General features: G+C 40.9%; 1 long non-coding RNA gene across 1 annotated transcript; it reads right to left on the bottom strand.

Annotated features, from left to right (window-relative positions):
• Positions 1-1,271: 1,271 nt before the first annotated feature.
• Positions 1,272-16,060, bottom strand: LOC114676127 (uncharacterized). Its single transcript, XR_003726975.2, has 3 exons — positions 15,793-16,060; positions 12,399-12,461; positions 1,272-2,484 (listed from the first exon to the last, which is right to left on the bottom strand). It is a non-coding gene; the product is annotated as an uncharacterized LOC114676127 (long non-coding RNA).
• Positions 16,061-16,267: the final 207 nt, after the last annotated feature.

Here is a 16,267-nt window from a genome sequence, read left to right as displayed (position 1 = left end):
ACCCCCAAAATTGACCAAGGAATATACCAAACTATTAGCAGTGACTTCGTGGTTTTTTTTTTTTTTTTAAGAGACGGAGTCTTGTGTTGCCCAGGCTGGAGTGCAGTGGCACGATATCAGCTCACTGCAACCTCTGCCTCCCCGGTTCAAGCGATTTTCCTGCCTCAGTTTCCCAAGTAGCTGGGACTACAGGCGTTTGCCACTACGCCCGGCTAATTTTTGTGTTTTTAGTAGAGATGGGGTTTCACCAAATGTTGGCCAGGCTGGTCTCAAACTCCTGGCCTCAGGTGATCCGCCTACCTCGGCCTCCCAAAGTGCTGGTGGCTTCTTATTGACATTGAAGATCAATGTGATTTTACTTTTTATTCTGTATTCATGCTGTAAAATATGGTAGCCAGTAGTCACCTATGGGTATTTCAATTTAAGCTAATTAAAATTAAATAAAAATGAAAATCGGGTCCTCTGCTTCAGTGGTTCCATTTCAAATACACTCAATAGCCACAGGTGGCTGATGGCCACTGTACTGAACTGTGCAGATACAGAACATTCCATCATCACAGAAAGCTTTATTGGACAGTGTACTTGGTAGAGTTCAACAGTGTTTGAATTTGTCGTGATAAGTATACATCCATGATTTACTTTTGTAATTAAATAGAAAGGATCAATGAGAGAAAGGAAGCTGTTTATTCAAAGGTAAATTTCTTTTTTGCTGTTACTTGACCATGGCTTTCTTCTACCTTCTGGAGTTGATCAGTCTGTTTTTTCTAACAATTGCCTCTTTGGGTATTCAAAAGCAACACAATGCATAACTCAGTGAAAAGCTCATTAGAATAAAGTCATTATGGGTTTCCTAAGAATGCAGTGATATCTACATAGGGCTGTATTCCTCTTGACTGGAAGCATTTAAAATGTGCCTTAGTTTAAGACATGTTAACCAAATCATGTGCATTTAAAAAAGGCTTTTTTGAAAGCACATTGGTAAAATATTTGTAATTTATTTTGCTAAAAGTCAAGCTAATTGATTGCATGTTTCTGTGAATTTTAAAATTGTAAATCTGAGGAAAATTTATTTGTAAAGGACTCTTTCCATTTGTGGAATATACAAGGAATCAGAGGACACTTGAACTAGAAAGAACATTTTTATTCATCCTAAAGAGTCAGAAGAGCTTCAGTCTCATCTTCTAAGTCCTTTAACAAAATAAGGACAGGAAACGTTTAGTTTGGACATGACTAAACTTCTAAAAACTGAAGAAGTTCTGTGCAATGGAATACAGAGTGAATTGTTCTGGGTGGCTCCAGGTAGCAGAACTAGAACCAGTTGGGGAAAACCAACTGGAATATTTGAACAAGTTGAATTCCAGTAATGAAATGAACTGAACTACAATCTGATCAACTTCCTTCCCTGATATCAAAGGAATTTGAGCAGAATTTAAAAGGCCCAGGGAACTGGGCAGAAGATTGTTCTATTGGATGCGAGGCTAATAAGACAACCTTCTTTAACTGTTAAGTTCTCAAATTTTATGACACTTCTTGTATTGAACACCCATGGCAATGTCACCAGCTGTACCTGTAATTCAGCTTAGGCTAAGTTATTGTGCAATCTGTGGCTTACAATAACAAAGGTTTATTTCTCTATCTGCATGGAGGTCAGCTTCACTGCAGATCAACTGTAGCTCTGCTCCACATCATCTTCTTTTCGGGCTCCAGAAAAAGTAATCAATCCTAATCTGGGACATTGTTGGTCTTGTGGTAAAAACAAGGAAATATGGATGAACCACACAATAGTTTTAAAGCTTCTGTTCTAAAGTGGCACATCACTTCCACTCACATTTCAATGGGCAAGACTTGTCATATGGCTAAATCTGCTGCCAATGGTGTAGGGACTAAAATCTTCCTATAAGGATGGGCAGCACGTGCTTGAGAGCAATAATAAAATGTACCATACAAGTTAATGGAAAATAGTCAAATGTGAACTGAAAATGGGTTGAATGAAGAAACAGGTCAAATGGAACTGAATGCCAGGATTAATCCTTCCCTCTCTTCCTGTATTCCTCCTCTCTCTCTCTTTCTCTCTTTCTACTTTTCACACAAGCTTTCCCTCCCTTTTTTACTTCCCAAAGTGTATCCAATTATAGGCACTGAGTTAGGGCTTGAGGATGCCTGAGGTTAATAATACAAACTCTGTTCTAGACAAACTGATATTCTAGTGGCAGAAAAAGTAAGTAAACATATATATGTATATATCCACTTCAAGTGCTACAAAAGGGTGAATACATAGTTATCTGAGTGCACAAAGGCCAAATAACCCAAAATTTCGTGGTAAGGGTTAGTGATTTATAGAGCAGACCTTAATCTCAAACTGAGAGTTAACAAAGAAGAAAGCTCACGTTCTAGTTACAGGGAAGAGCATATGTAGAGACTCAGATGTGGGAGAGAGCAGGGCTCTATCTGGAGATCACAGGTTCAGCGTGCACGGCACCTGGTCTGGAGAAAGAAAGACAAAGAAGGTAAATATGGGTGAGGCTTTAAGTGATGACATTGCGAGGAGACGTATCAGCCATTCCACGAACGTTCAGATAGTGCTGATGTGGGGCCAGTCTACTATTTACTGAGTAACTGCTATGAGCATTGTGTGGAGTAAGGTCTGGTAGGGAAGGTTAATGATACAGAGAAAGGGGTGATGTTCACTGGTTTTATATGGAGAGACTTCTTTGAAAGGTGGCAGATTGACTACTTAGTTTTTATCTACTCTGAAACATCATGTAAGAGACAGTAAGGGATCCACAAAAGGAGAAAAATACCCTTATAAGGACAAGAAGAGCAGGAGAGGATATGACATCTACAATAATACGGCAGTGGGGAAGACTGTATGAGTGATAAGTGACTCAGCTGCCAAAATAAAGCAAAATACTGTCAGTGATAGGAAAAGTCAAGAAGCAACCCAGTTTCTGTTCCAGAACTCTCAAAAGTCTTTATAACTAGTGTTACCAGGTACCCCTGGAAGTGGGGTTGAAGGTAGAGTTAAAATAGAACTGGGTCAAGGTCTACTTTATGATGAAATTAGAAGCTGCACAGCTCCCTCACCCCTCATCTTCTCCACTGCACACTGCCAATCAGTAGACAAAAGGTTTACAGATTTGTTTTCTGGAAATATTAAAAGCAGAGAGTCTCTGAACTGATGTAACACCAGGCACAGTTGAAAGTGGGGGTATCATTGTGAAAGCAGGGTGATTAAGTGGCAGTTACATGTCAGATACTGAGATCCAAGTCTACCATCCTACTGGCAGCCAGATTTATGCCTGCCTTCTCTGCAGATTCGACTCTTTCTAAGAGGAAAGATGAAAGATAGCAACATTAAAGATACTTGGAGTACAATAATAATAAATAAATTTAAAAAAAAAAGATACTTGGAGAAATGGTCCAGCCATACTATCCTATAACCCATGACTGAGTAGGCCCCCAAAAAGATTTTATTTGGTTTCTCAGTGTTCCATTTTTAAACATGAATGGACAGCTAGGAAATAATCAGTCAATTGAGGAAGTATCTAATGTGACGGACTGGGGCCAAAACACATAAACTTAGCACTACTGGGAGGAAGCAGAATAGTAGAGAAAATAAAACCTGGGAAAATAATTATTAATATTCTCACAGAGATCAGAAAAGAATAGGAGGCTAAGGAAAAGTGACATTTAGAGAATACAGTGACAGTACAATGACAGCAATACTAAGAAATTAACAAAACGATTAGAAGATGAAGTTGAAACCATTTCCAGAACATGAGTCAAAACCACAAGATGGAAAATGAGAAAAAAGATAAACAAAATTAGAGGATAATTCATAAGACGTAACTTTCAAATAACTGGAGTTCCAGAAAACAATAGAGATTTGGCAGAAGGGAAATCATCAAATAAATAATTCAAAAATGTCCCGAAATGGAAGGAAGTGAGCTTCTAGACTAAAAGGGCCCACTTGTGCCCCACCTACACAATAGCAATTTACTGAGGTCAAGCCACATTGTGAAACTTTAAAACACTGGGGAAAATAGATCATTTACACTATCAACATAAAAACATACAAAACCCAGTGATGATCAGGAATCAGAGTGGTGTCTTTTCAACAGCAACACGGATAGAAAACAGTGGGAAATGTCCTCAGATTTCCAAGCAAAAATAGTTTTCATCAGTTAATTCTATACCCATTGTTATGAACTGTATGGCTGTGTCCCTTCCCCAAATCCACATGTTGAAACCATAACCCCTAATGTGATGGTATTACATGATGGGGCCTTTGGAAGGTAATTAAGTTTAGATGAGGTAATGAGGGTGGAGTCACCATGATGGAATTAGTGTCCTTGTAGGAAGAGGAAGAGACTAAAGAACTCTCACTCTCACTCTCTCTACATGTGAGGATATAGCAAGAAACAGCCACCTGTCAGCCAGGAAGAGAGCCTTCACCAGAATCTGACCATGCTGGTACCTTCATCTCAGACTTCTAACCTTTAGAACTGAGAAATCAGTGTCTATTATTTAGCCACCCCATCTATGGTGTTTTGTTATAGCAGCCTGAGCTAACTAAGACATTCAATCTAACAATAAATTAATCTGAGGATGGAATAAAGACATTTTCAGACATTTAAAGTCTCAAAAAATGTACCTCCTCTTTTTTTTTTTTTTTTTTTTTTGGTGGTGGAGGTGGGTAGGGATGATAGTGGAATATGTGCTCCTTCAAAATTGGAGTAAATCAAGAAAGTGAATGACATAGATTCTGGAAATAGGAGACTGAGTATAGAATAGAGGCAACAGGACCCTCCTGTAGAATGAGGAAAGCAGATTCCAGGATGATGGCTGTGCTTCAGGATGGAGCACTACCAGTTTATATTGGTGCAGGCCAGTAAGCTCATAAAGAAATTATCTTCAAGTAGATAAAATTGATACCTTAATGCATTTAAACAGATTTGCACAACTGGGGGAGAATTTGTTAAAGTTAGTATTAAGTACAAGTACTTCAAAGCAAACAAATAAACATAAAGGGCATTTACAATTGTGAGTATAAACAAAAGGTACAGGAAAGGAAAAGTACACATAGTACATTACTCAACTCAGTTGAGAATGGCATTTAGATAGTTATGGTAATGGAATCACTGAATATTGATCTATAACTCAGCTTATTCATAGACTGCAGGGACTGCCAGAAGTTGACAAACATTTTTGTAAAGAGTCAAATAATAAATATTTTAGGCTTTGTGGGCAACATGGATTCTGTCACAACTACTCAACTCTGCTGTCCTGGCACTAAAACAGCCAGAGACAAGTATAAACAAATGGACATGACTGTATTTCAGTTATATCTTATTTACAAAAACAGGTGGCCCTTGTTTGCTGACCCCCAGGCAAGAAATATGTGTGTAGAGAAAGAGGTGAGGTGAAAGAGAACTAAGCCTTTGTATTTTATAGAGGGAAGACAAGAGTGAATGAGATTGAAAACAACAACAACAACAACAACAACAAAGTAGTAATCTAAGCCTAATTTTTGAAGATATGGAGATGAATACTTAATGAAAATGGGGATGGTGGTAGTGGGAGACTTCTCTTTGTTGTATGAATATGAGTTTGGTAGAACTGTTTCTTTCTTTAACCATATGCTTGTATAAATTGAATAAAATAACGAAATTAAAAATATTAAAATTCATGTGGGCAACAAACTGTAGTCCACATATGTTTAGGTGATTAAGAAAGATGAGGTCACGCTGAGTGTTCTGTGAGAAGGGGGAATTAGGACACTGAAGCTCAGGCAGAGTTTTTATGATCTCTGTCTCCCCCTCCCCATCCCAAGGTGAAGACCCTGGGGCACATGGACAGGACGCATGTCTGTTTTTCAAGGTTAGGTGTCTAGCAGTTGAAAATATAGACACCTGTCATGTCTTTTTTTTAATTTTTAGTTTTTATTTTATTTTAAGTTCTGGGATACAAGTGCAGAATGTGTAGGTTTGTTACATAGGTATACTTGTGCCATGGTGGTTTGCTGCACCTATCAACCCATCATCTAGGTTTGAAGCCCCGCATGCATTAGCTATTTGTCCTAATGCTCTTCCTCCTCTTGCCCCCAACCTCCCAACTGGGCTGAGTGTGTGTTGCTTCCCTCTCTGTCCATGTGTTCTCCTTGCTCAACTCCCACTTATGAGTGAGAACATGTGGTGTTTGATTTTCTGTTCCTGTGTTAGTTTGCTGAAGATGATGGCTTCCAGCTCTACCCATGTCCCTGCAAAGGACATGGATCTCATTCCTTGTTATGGCTGTATAGTATTCCATGGTGTATATGTACTGCATTTTCTTTATCTAGTCTATCATTGATGGGCATTTGGATTGGTTCCATGTCTTTGCTATTGTAAATAGTGCTGCAATAAATGTATGTGTGCATGTCTTTATAGTAGAATGATTTATATTCCTTTGTGTATATACTCAAAGGGTCAAATGGTATTTCTGGTTTTAGATCCTTGAGGAACAGTCACACTGTCTTCCACAATGGTTGAACTAATTTACACTTCCACCAATAGTATAAAAGCATTCCTATTTCTCCATAGCCTCTCCAGCATCTATTGTTTCTTGGCTTTCTAATAATCGCCATTCTGACTGGCATGAGATGGTATCTCATTGTGGTTTTGATTTGCATTTCTCTGATGATCAGTGATGTTGAGGTTTTTTTCATATGTTTGTTGATTGCATAAATGTCTTCTTTTTAGAAGTGTCTGTTCATGTTCTTTGCCCACTTTTTGATGGAGTTGTTTGGTTTTTTCTTGTAAATTTGTTTAAGTTCCTTTTAGATTCTGGATATTAGACCTTTGTCAGATAGGTAGATTGCAAACATTTTCTCCCATTCTATAGGTTGCCTGTTCACTCTGATGATAGTTTCTTTTGCTGTGTAGAAGTTCTTTAGTTTTGATTAGATCCCATTTGTCAAATTTGGCTTTTGTTGCAATTGCTTTTAGCATTTTCATCATGAAGTCTTTGCCCATGCCTATTTCCCGAATGGTATTGCCTAGATTTTCTTCTAGGGTTTTTATGGTTTTGGGTTTTACATTTAAGTAAGTCTTTAATCCATCTTGAGTTAATTTTTGTATAAGGTGTAAGGAAAAGGTCCAGTATTGGTAACAAAACAGACATATAGACCAATGGAACAGAGTCCTCGGAAATAATACCATACATCTACAACCATCTGATCTTCAACAAACCTGACAAAAATAAGCAATGGAGAAAGGATTCCCTATTTAATAAATGGTTCTGGGAAAATTGGCGAGCCTTATGCAGAAAACATCCATAATGTCTTAATGCCAGGCTCATGTTGGCAGTTTCCTGGTCTGTGACCTGTTAGTAGAGCTCTGGTGGCTGGCACAGACCACATTATGGCCCATACTTGTGGGTGGGTTGGGAATCTGTGGGTCAAGGCCCTCAGGAATGTCTGGCCTGGCATGATCTCCCATTAACAGACACAGGTAGATCAATTGCATGGCAGGTTGGCAAGGTTTCTGGAGAGCAGGCTGTGTGGGGGCAACTGCTAAGCATGGCTAGGTGGCAAGGCCCATGAGCAGGGTGATGGTGCTGGACCTGCACCTGAGCTGGGCTCAGGCTGGAGTAATAGAAGTGCTCAGGAGATTTGTAGGTCTGAGGCACTCCCTGGGTGCTGAATCGTAACAGAGGGCTTACAGAAAATTAATGACGCCAATTTCTGACTGGAATCATTGTTTGTGAATCATATGTCTTTGCTCATTAAATAAATTATCGGTGTCTTCCCAGCCATTATGGATGCATTGTAAATTAGGGCTATTCATAAATAATTTGCTTCTGTTGTGTTTAAATGGAGTTGGGATTGGGGAGGAGAAGGGGGGTGACCTGTAGGGAGGAGATGCTGGAGGCCAGAGCTGCTGAAAGGGGTGGCTGAGGTGGGAAGGGAGCAGGAGTGAGGAGGAGTCAGGCCTGAGAAGGAGGGGTTTGGCTCCGGCCCCTTCCCCCAAGTGGAGTACATTAGGTTCTCCAGATCTGCCATCATTACCAAATGGGCAAAGACCTCCCTCAAGATTGTGTCTAAGACCCCATGCCCACCTCTTCTTAGCCCCTTTCCCAAAGATCCAAATGTCCCTGATTTGAGGGTGGGTAGTGGGCATATGATTTCTCCCACAGAATCAGTTGTGCACATCTCCAGCAGCAGAAGATCTGGGGAACCCCTCGGTACTCTCTTCTTCCTGACCCCTCTCTCTGAGACCCTTGCTTCAAGCCCACGGGCAGCTAGGATCCCTGAGGTAAGGATGGCCAGGGGCTGACTGCTCATCCCAGGGGCCTTATGATGGCTGCAAAAAGACCGAGGAAGGGCCCAAAAGAGGAAAATGAGGAAGGAATGAAAAGCCAGTTGAAGCAGAGAGGGACGGAGGATGAAGAAGTAGTCTCCCAGATTGATTCTGTTTACCAGTGAGGAAAGCCCTTTCACACAGGAGCTGTTACTAAAGGATGTGTGGCGGTGTGTGGCCCTCAAGGAAGGCAAGCTCTAAGGATGAGCTGGAAGCCCACAGGGTACAGGATGATATGTTCTCACGTTGTTTTGTGCATCTTCTCTTTCTGTAGCCTTCACTTTCTCCTGTTACTCTAGTGGACGTGTCAATAGATGAGAGACAATCCTAAAGAAAGTGGGGAGAGACAGGGGCTAAGCAGATACCCTAAAAGTATGTACTTCATAAGGCAAAAGCCTGAAATGGAGAAACAAGGAAGACTTCCTTAGAAGGAAGGAAGGAAGGAAGAAGAGAATTGTCTACACTGTTTATGACAATGTTAAAATATGAAGATAGAAGACACGAAGGATGCTAAAGCCCCATGGGATTTTCACCTCTGAGATACAGTGTTAACAGGTATATAGAGAGTACAGTGCCTTTTAATTTATGTCAGTGATTCTTATGAACCCAGAGTACCTGTTCCTATATAAGTAATAGGTTAAGTGCAAGATGGGTTCCCAGGGCAGACTACAAAAGCCTAGTGATCCCACCATGCTGCAAGTAGCTGGTATTTGGGAGCTACAGCAAGAGATCCCCAAAGCCCTAGAAATGGAGGCACGTAGGCTGTCCTCGGAGAGAGGCCTGATGCCTGGACAGGAAACAAAAGAGGCAAAAAAGTACCCTGTCCTGGTGGCTGTATTGAACATATTGAACCTGTGTCTAGAAATGACCCAGCAGTTAGGAGACACCTGCTCAGCAATGCAATCCCAGATGAAGAGGGTCACAGAGGCCCACCCAGGGGGACCATTCAGCCCTGAGCAGTGCCTTGGGGGCTGGTGCTGTGTCTTCCTGCACAGTCATCCCATCTTTTTAATAGTTATGCACAAATGTGTGTGTCTCTCTCTCTCTCTCTCTCTCTCTCTCTCTGTGTGTGTGTGTGTGTGTGTGTGTGTGTGTAGGGGTGGGCATCACACCCTTAAAGCCTTCTTTCTTGGACTTCTCACTTAGCAAGCAAACTTTCAGTAATGTGACCTCCCACAAAAGACCCTGCCATAATCAGGTATTCATGAGCATCTAATGGTTTAAAAAATTGACTTCTGGCATCTCCATGAGTCTCTGGAGACAGGTCTGGCATCCTGAGTCAGAACCACTCTAGGACCTGCCATCATTGAGATTTCTAAGCTCTCAAACTAGCTTGCCTCATGGAACCCTCTTCAAACTTTGTCACAGTAGAACACCCATAATACCAATATCAGGGGTGTTCTGGGAGTAGGAGACCAGCCACAGAGTGTAAGAAGCAGAAAAAGGTAGAGCAAAACAGTTTGCTTTCCTGTTCAGGGTGGTGCAGGGCTGGCCTTGGTGGTGGTGGACGGTGGAGCACTTTGTCCTGCAATCGATAGTTCACACATGCATCTGCTCTACAGTGTTGATTGAGCACTTTGTGCCAGGCAACAAAGTCCCTGTCAACAGAGTCCCTGAGTGTCAACAAAGTCCCTGTTCTCGTGGAGCTTATACTCAGTTTGTGACTGTGCATGAGTTTATGTGTTTTGAGGTACACAGGAAATTAAAAAGCAAACAAATGAGTCTGACACATTCTAATGGTGATGAGTGCTATAAAGAAAATCAAGCACGTGATGTGACAGAGTGACAGCGGAGGCTAGGTGGTCAGCAGTGGCCTCACTGAAAGGAGATATTTAAACGTAGACCAAGTGAGTGAGAAGGAGCTAGTCAGGGAAGAACTGGCCGGGACAGCCAGGTTCAGAGAGTTCAGGGAGAGGGAAGTGCAAGTATAGAGCCTAAAGGCAGAGAAAGCCTCTGGCACCCAGACAGGAGACAGGCCAGCACAACTGAGGCTTGACAGAACACAAGGGCATATTCTTCTGGGTATTTTAGTCCAGGTAAGCAGTATGGGTTTTATTCTCAATGCAATGGGAAGAGATTCCACAATCTGATCTGCATGTTAAAAAGCTGGTCTAGCTGCTAAGGGGAGAATAGACTGTAGGGGGGAAAAGAAGGAAGAAACTGCATTAGGTTATGGCAGTGATTCCAAGAGTGACTGCATTATCTTCCCTTTAGCTTTCCTCTGTCTTTTCCAAATAAACCTTGGTCCGGTAAGCACTGTATATCTCAGGTAAAGGTTCAAAGGGAAGAAAGAAATCTCTTCTAACAAATTATTCTTAGGGCTGGGTCATTAAACCACCCAGAGGTATTTGGCTTTTTAAAGGCTGTTAATTGCAATGGATTTCTTATTGGTAGAGTTTCAGGCAGGAAGGGAAAGCATTCTGACTATCTGGCCAGGGCTGACATTTACAGTAAGGCTTCTCAAACTTTTTGTTGAAATGCAGATTCCTAGTTAGTAGTCTTATGAAAGGGCCTAAAATTTTGCTTTTCTAACAAATTCCCAGGTGATGCCAATGCTGCTGGTTCATGGATGATGTTTTGAATTATATGGTTTTAGAAGTCTGTTTCATGTGTTAAAGAAAGCTCTGCATATTAAGAGCAGCTTTCTGGATATTTATTCATTCATTCTAAAGGAGATCAGGACATGTCACCCCAAAACATGCCACTTCGGCATAAGGATTATTTTGAACTGAAGGCAACTGAGAAAAAGTAGACACAGGAAGAGCTCTCTACCCTCCCCTTATCTTCCTAAAAGCAGAACATAAATTTCCCTTTGTGATGGTGGCATAAATTTGCCCCCCTCTCCTGTACTAGTATGAGAAAAGCAACTCTTATCACTGGAGACAGAGGGCCCACACCTAGATGACTCTGCATTAACAAACCTTACTGAATAATTCTTATCTACCATTAGTTTCCTCCATATATTTACATTCCCACAATTTACTGCTCCTAGAAGCCCAAACTCCCTCTCCTTTGACTAGTCACTTCTCCATGATTTATCATCCTTTGTTAAAATGGGATATAAGCCCCCAAGTCTAGCCACTTCTTTTGTTTTTTCACTTCTTTTCTGTGAAGACTCCATGCACATAAAATATTAACATTAAATAAAATTTGTATGCTTTTCTTGTGTTAGTCTGTCTTTTGTCAGTTTAATTCACAGGCTCCATTTATGGAACATAAGAGAGTAGAGAAAAAGCTTTTCCTTCCCTACAGTTTATTCATTCCAATGTTTGTTGGTTAGTAGAAATCATCATATTTAAGGGGATGAAAGTTTTCTGAGGAGGTTGCCAAAACATATATTTTCATTGAACCTTTGGAAAACCAGACACATTTGGAATCTGGTACTCTGAATCCCCAGCCAGTGATGTGCTGGTGAACGTTTAAAAACTGTCTTTCTGAGAAAAGTCCTGATTTGTAGCATTTGTTGATTTTTGTGATGTAAATCTCTTATCAGGGCTGATTGTCAGCTCTCAACATGATATCACTTAATGTACATGCAGATAATAACAGATATGATAAGTAAGCCCAAGAACATAGATAATTATAAAGTATAGTCAAATAATTAGGAAATAATGAGCTTGTAGTATCAATTACTTTTGTTTTTTATATAATTTATTTCATTGTAAGTTTTATAATTTAATTTTTAAATAATGGCTATGTTTAACAACTGGCTCACAAAAATCCTGAAAATAAAGCAATCTCTTCCTCAGTCATTTCTTGACCTCAGGTTTCAAATAAAACCCCTGTCCTGTAAGCCTTGTACATTTCAGGTAAAGGTTTCCAAGGGAAGAAAGCAATCTCCTTGAACAAATTCTCCACTACTGCCTCAGGACCTTCCTATGCTCAGCCAGTCCTCCCATTTTAGCTATTAGGTGAGTTTCTAGTCTCCGAATTGTAATCTCTTTCCAAATTCTTGTTGTGAATGCTGGTGAGTAATAGCAGAGATGTTAGAGATAATGGATGACAGAGAAAATGAGGATGATAATGACAGAGGTAAATGGGGTGGGGAAAAGGAATTACCTGAGATGCTGCAAGTCTTGCACTCCTTGCCATTTTGACAACGTCTCTTCAATTTTCACAGCCCTGTGACATAGATGAGCAACATGAGGCCCAGAGAGGGGATGCTATTTGCCTAAGGTCACACAGCTAAGAAATTTTAAACTTAGATACAAATCCAGATGTTTTTGAGAATGGAACAAAAATTGTCTTAACCAAAATTGCATAGATATACATAATTAATAGTAGGGCTGTGTATAGATTTCTTGGTTGGAAATCACTTCCCTGGAGGATTCTGAATACATTATCCTGTTACACTCTAGCCTTGAGCAATTGATTGCCATTTAAATACCTGACTCTTTTTTTCCTTTATGAAAGTTTTTTGTTTGTTTGTTTGTTTGTTTTTGAGATGAAGTCTCGCACTGTCGCCTTTTGTTTTTTTGTTTGTTTGTTTTTGAGATGGAGTCTCACACTGTTGCCTGGGCTAGAGTGCAATGGTGCGATGTCCTCTCATTGCAACCTCCACCTCCTGGGTTCAAGCGATACTCCTGCCTCAGCCCCCTGAGTAGCTGGGATTACAGGCGTCTGCCACCACGCCTGGCTAATATTTTTTTTTTTTTTTTTGTATTTTTAGTAGAGACAGAGTTTCACTATGTTGGCCAGACTGGTCTTGAACTCCTGACTTCATGATCCGCCTGCCTCAGCCTCCCAAAGTGCTGGGATTACAGGTGTGAGCCACCATGCCCGGCCTATGTAAGTTTTTATAATCTCCTCTTTTTCCTCTGTGACTATTTATTTTTAATTTTAGCTTTTACTTCCTTAGTGATGTCCTTACTGTATATTCTACTCTACTGAATTTTTTCATTTTTGCAATCATATTTATAATTTCCATGAGCTAATTTTTTGGTCTGTGTATTTTTTTTAAATTAGGGCCTACAGTATCTTCTCTTTTTTCACTTTGAGAGTCTCAATTATTTAATTTCCCCTTCTACGTTCTTTCTGTTTAGTTCACATTGTGTTTTGGACAACAGAAGCCTTCTCAAATGTCCAGTGATCTTTGTTTTTCAGTTGGTATTTAAGAATGGGCCACTGGTCAGAAGCAGTGTTTGCCTGGGCTGTATGTGTTGATGGTAGACGTCACTGTATCAGGGTCTGTATGTCTGCTGGACTGGTTATTTTGTCAGTGAGGCAAGTGCCAACCTATTGCTCAGGAGGCATAATCAGGGTTGCCCGATTTCTGGGAGCCAGGTATGAAAAGGAGGCTCCCGATTCAGTATGTCACCTGGTATTTAATTTCCCCGTTTTTACCATGGCAGCCCTGCCCACAACTTTTCCAGACCTCAGCACAGAGTAAATGTTCAGCTTTGTGTTATGATGAAGTTGGGCATGTGGGAGTGTCAAAATGCTTCTTATAAAGATATTTAGTCCAGTGTTTTCTGTTTCGTCCCCACCTTCAGAAGCAGCTGATGCTTCCAATTTCTGAGTCTATCTGTGATTTTGTAGTCAAATCAGCTGCTTGTCAACTTTCTTTGATGCTGGCATACATTCAAGCCTTCTTAAAACATCTCATGTATTTTTCTCCAGCTTTCCAGCTCTGAGAGACAGAGCAAGTCCTGAAGAAGTCCATCTCCCGGGTTCCAGTGTTCCTGAACATTACTCTTACGTCTGGGCTCTTTTAGGCTTGGTCAATCTGGGAGCTACCCAGTAACAATTCTATAAATTCATCTTTTTGCTTAAGCTGGTTTAGAGGTTTTTTGTTTTTTTTTTTAATATATCACTTATAAACTGAAGAACCCTAAACGAATACACAGGGTTAGCTGGGCTGACCATCTGATTAAATAAACAATCTAATACCACTTTGATCTTTTCCTACAGATAAATACCCCAATGCTGCACTAGAGACTATATCCCTAGAAGTGAGCACTAAGGGCTCTGAGTAGACCTCTGGCTTGGAGGCCATTGGCTTTTCCCTGACAAGTCCAGATGAAGTCTCTCTGGGCTCAGTTCATGACCTGCATCCTTCCTTTCCTCACTTACCTGGCATTTAGTTGACTCTACCTTACCATCTCATTGTCATGTTAACTCTTTTTATTTTTATTTTTTTGAGACAGGGTTTTACTCTCTTACCCAGGCTGGAGTGTGGTCATGCGATCATAGCTCACTACAGCCTCAAACTCATGGGCTCGAGTGATCCTCCTGCTTCAGCCTCCTGAGTACTGGGACTACAGGCATATGCCACCATGCCAGCTTAATTTAAATTTTTTTTTTTTTTTTGTAGAGGCAGGGTCTTGTTATGTTGCCTAGGCTGGTCTTGAACTCCTGGCCTCAAGCGATCCTCTCGCCTCAGCCTCCCAAAGTATTGGGATTTACAGGTGTGAGTCTTCACACCTGGCCATGTTGTTTAACTCTTAATATGAGGACATCTTATCTCCCTAACTAATTCCTCCTGAGAGGTTCAGCCTAGTGTTGCAAATGTATGCAGCTGGTTCAGGAAACAGGAATGTCTGTGGCTTTCTACTCTGGGTGTGAATGAGTTGCCCTAACTTCTTGCTCTTAGTATATCCTTTTAGCATCTAAGCCACTTAAAGAATAAAAAATAATAATGATACTACTTAATCATTGTTACTCTATGACAGATCCTTGATCTTTTACCTAATCTTTTCAAAAATGCTCTGAGATAGGCAATATTTTTTCCCATTTTGTACATATGGAAACAGAAGCCCAGAGAGCTATAACATATCAAGGACACACACCATTAAGCAGGTGGTGGAGTCGGGATTTGAACCCAGGCTGGTCAGATCCCATGCTTTGCACCTCTATCTGCTTTAATTTACATCATGCTTGCTTCAGTTTAACCCTTTGATTTCTGATTGTTTCACCACAGAACACAGCTTTATGAGACTGTGTATATTTTAACCATACAGGCACTTAGCAAATTTCAAATCTATCAATCAGTCCCTCTTCAAAATAAGAAAGAATTACAAACTACATGATGACAAGGCTGCTACGGCCAAGTGCCTCACAGAGAGAATGCAGCAAGAGCTGTTGGAATCATTTCGGATGGTACAAGGAGCAGCTTATGAAATGGAGAAATTAGGATGGATCTTGGGTATACTTTCTAAGAATGAAATCTATTAGAACAGTCTCCCAGGCAGTTCTGTGATAGAAAAATGCATTGTTGGAGTTATTTAAAAATGAACTATTGAAGCTCTTCAGGGACCAATCTCGTGCTGATAGGGGGTGGACAAGATACCTTAATCGGTCATTTTAGTTTCTGATTTCTGTAAAGACGACTTTTCTTATGGTACATTGAGATTTTCAATGAATTTCCATTTCTGCGTAAGTACCCAAGAAGTTTCCCAGACTGGGCTGAAAGTAAGTGAGGCGTCAGGCTCTCGGATAACTGGGGGAAGCTTACCCTTGTGTGTGTATTCCTCTTTTGGGTTCCGCTGGACAGGCCCCAGGAGCCCGAGTCCTTCCGGGTTTGCAGTGCTGTGGAAGCCGGTCTCATCCGTACCTGACTTTGAATGCTGTCACTTGTGTACACAAGTACACAAGGCTGTGGTCCCCAGCCAAGGCCCCAAGGCAGCTGGGAACAGTGACATATGCTAAATAGTCTGGTTCCCAAAGAGCTGGAGCAGGCGCGCTGAGAGGCCCATAAAATCTCTGCCTGCAATTCCCTGCCGCCATATGCTCCAAGAGGTGTTTGTTCGGCATTTCTTCAGTTTCAGGCTGGTGGGTACAGAGGGAGCTTGACTAATGGTATTGTTTGCTGAGTTAATTGTTCTGTTTGATCTGAGGCTCTTTTAGGATGCAGAGCGAAATTAGGTGTTTGGTCAGGGTTTTCCTCTGAAGCAAAGTTTACTTCACAAGTTGGAAAAGGGGGAAAGGAA

Source organism: Macaca mulatta, chromosome 2 (genome assembly GCF_049350105.2).
Source record: "Macaca mulatta isolate MMU2019108-1 chromosome 2, T2T-MMU8v2.0, whole genome shotgun sequence".
NCBI lineage: Eukaryota > Metazoa > Chordata > Mammalia > Primates > Cercopithecidae > Macaca > Macaca mulatta.
This window is presented reverse-complemented; position numbering and strand designations above follow the sequence as displayed.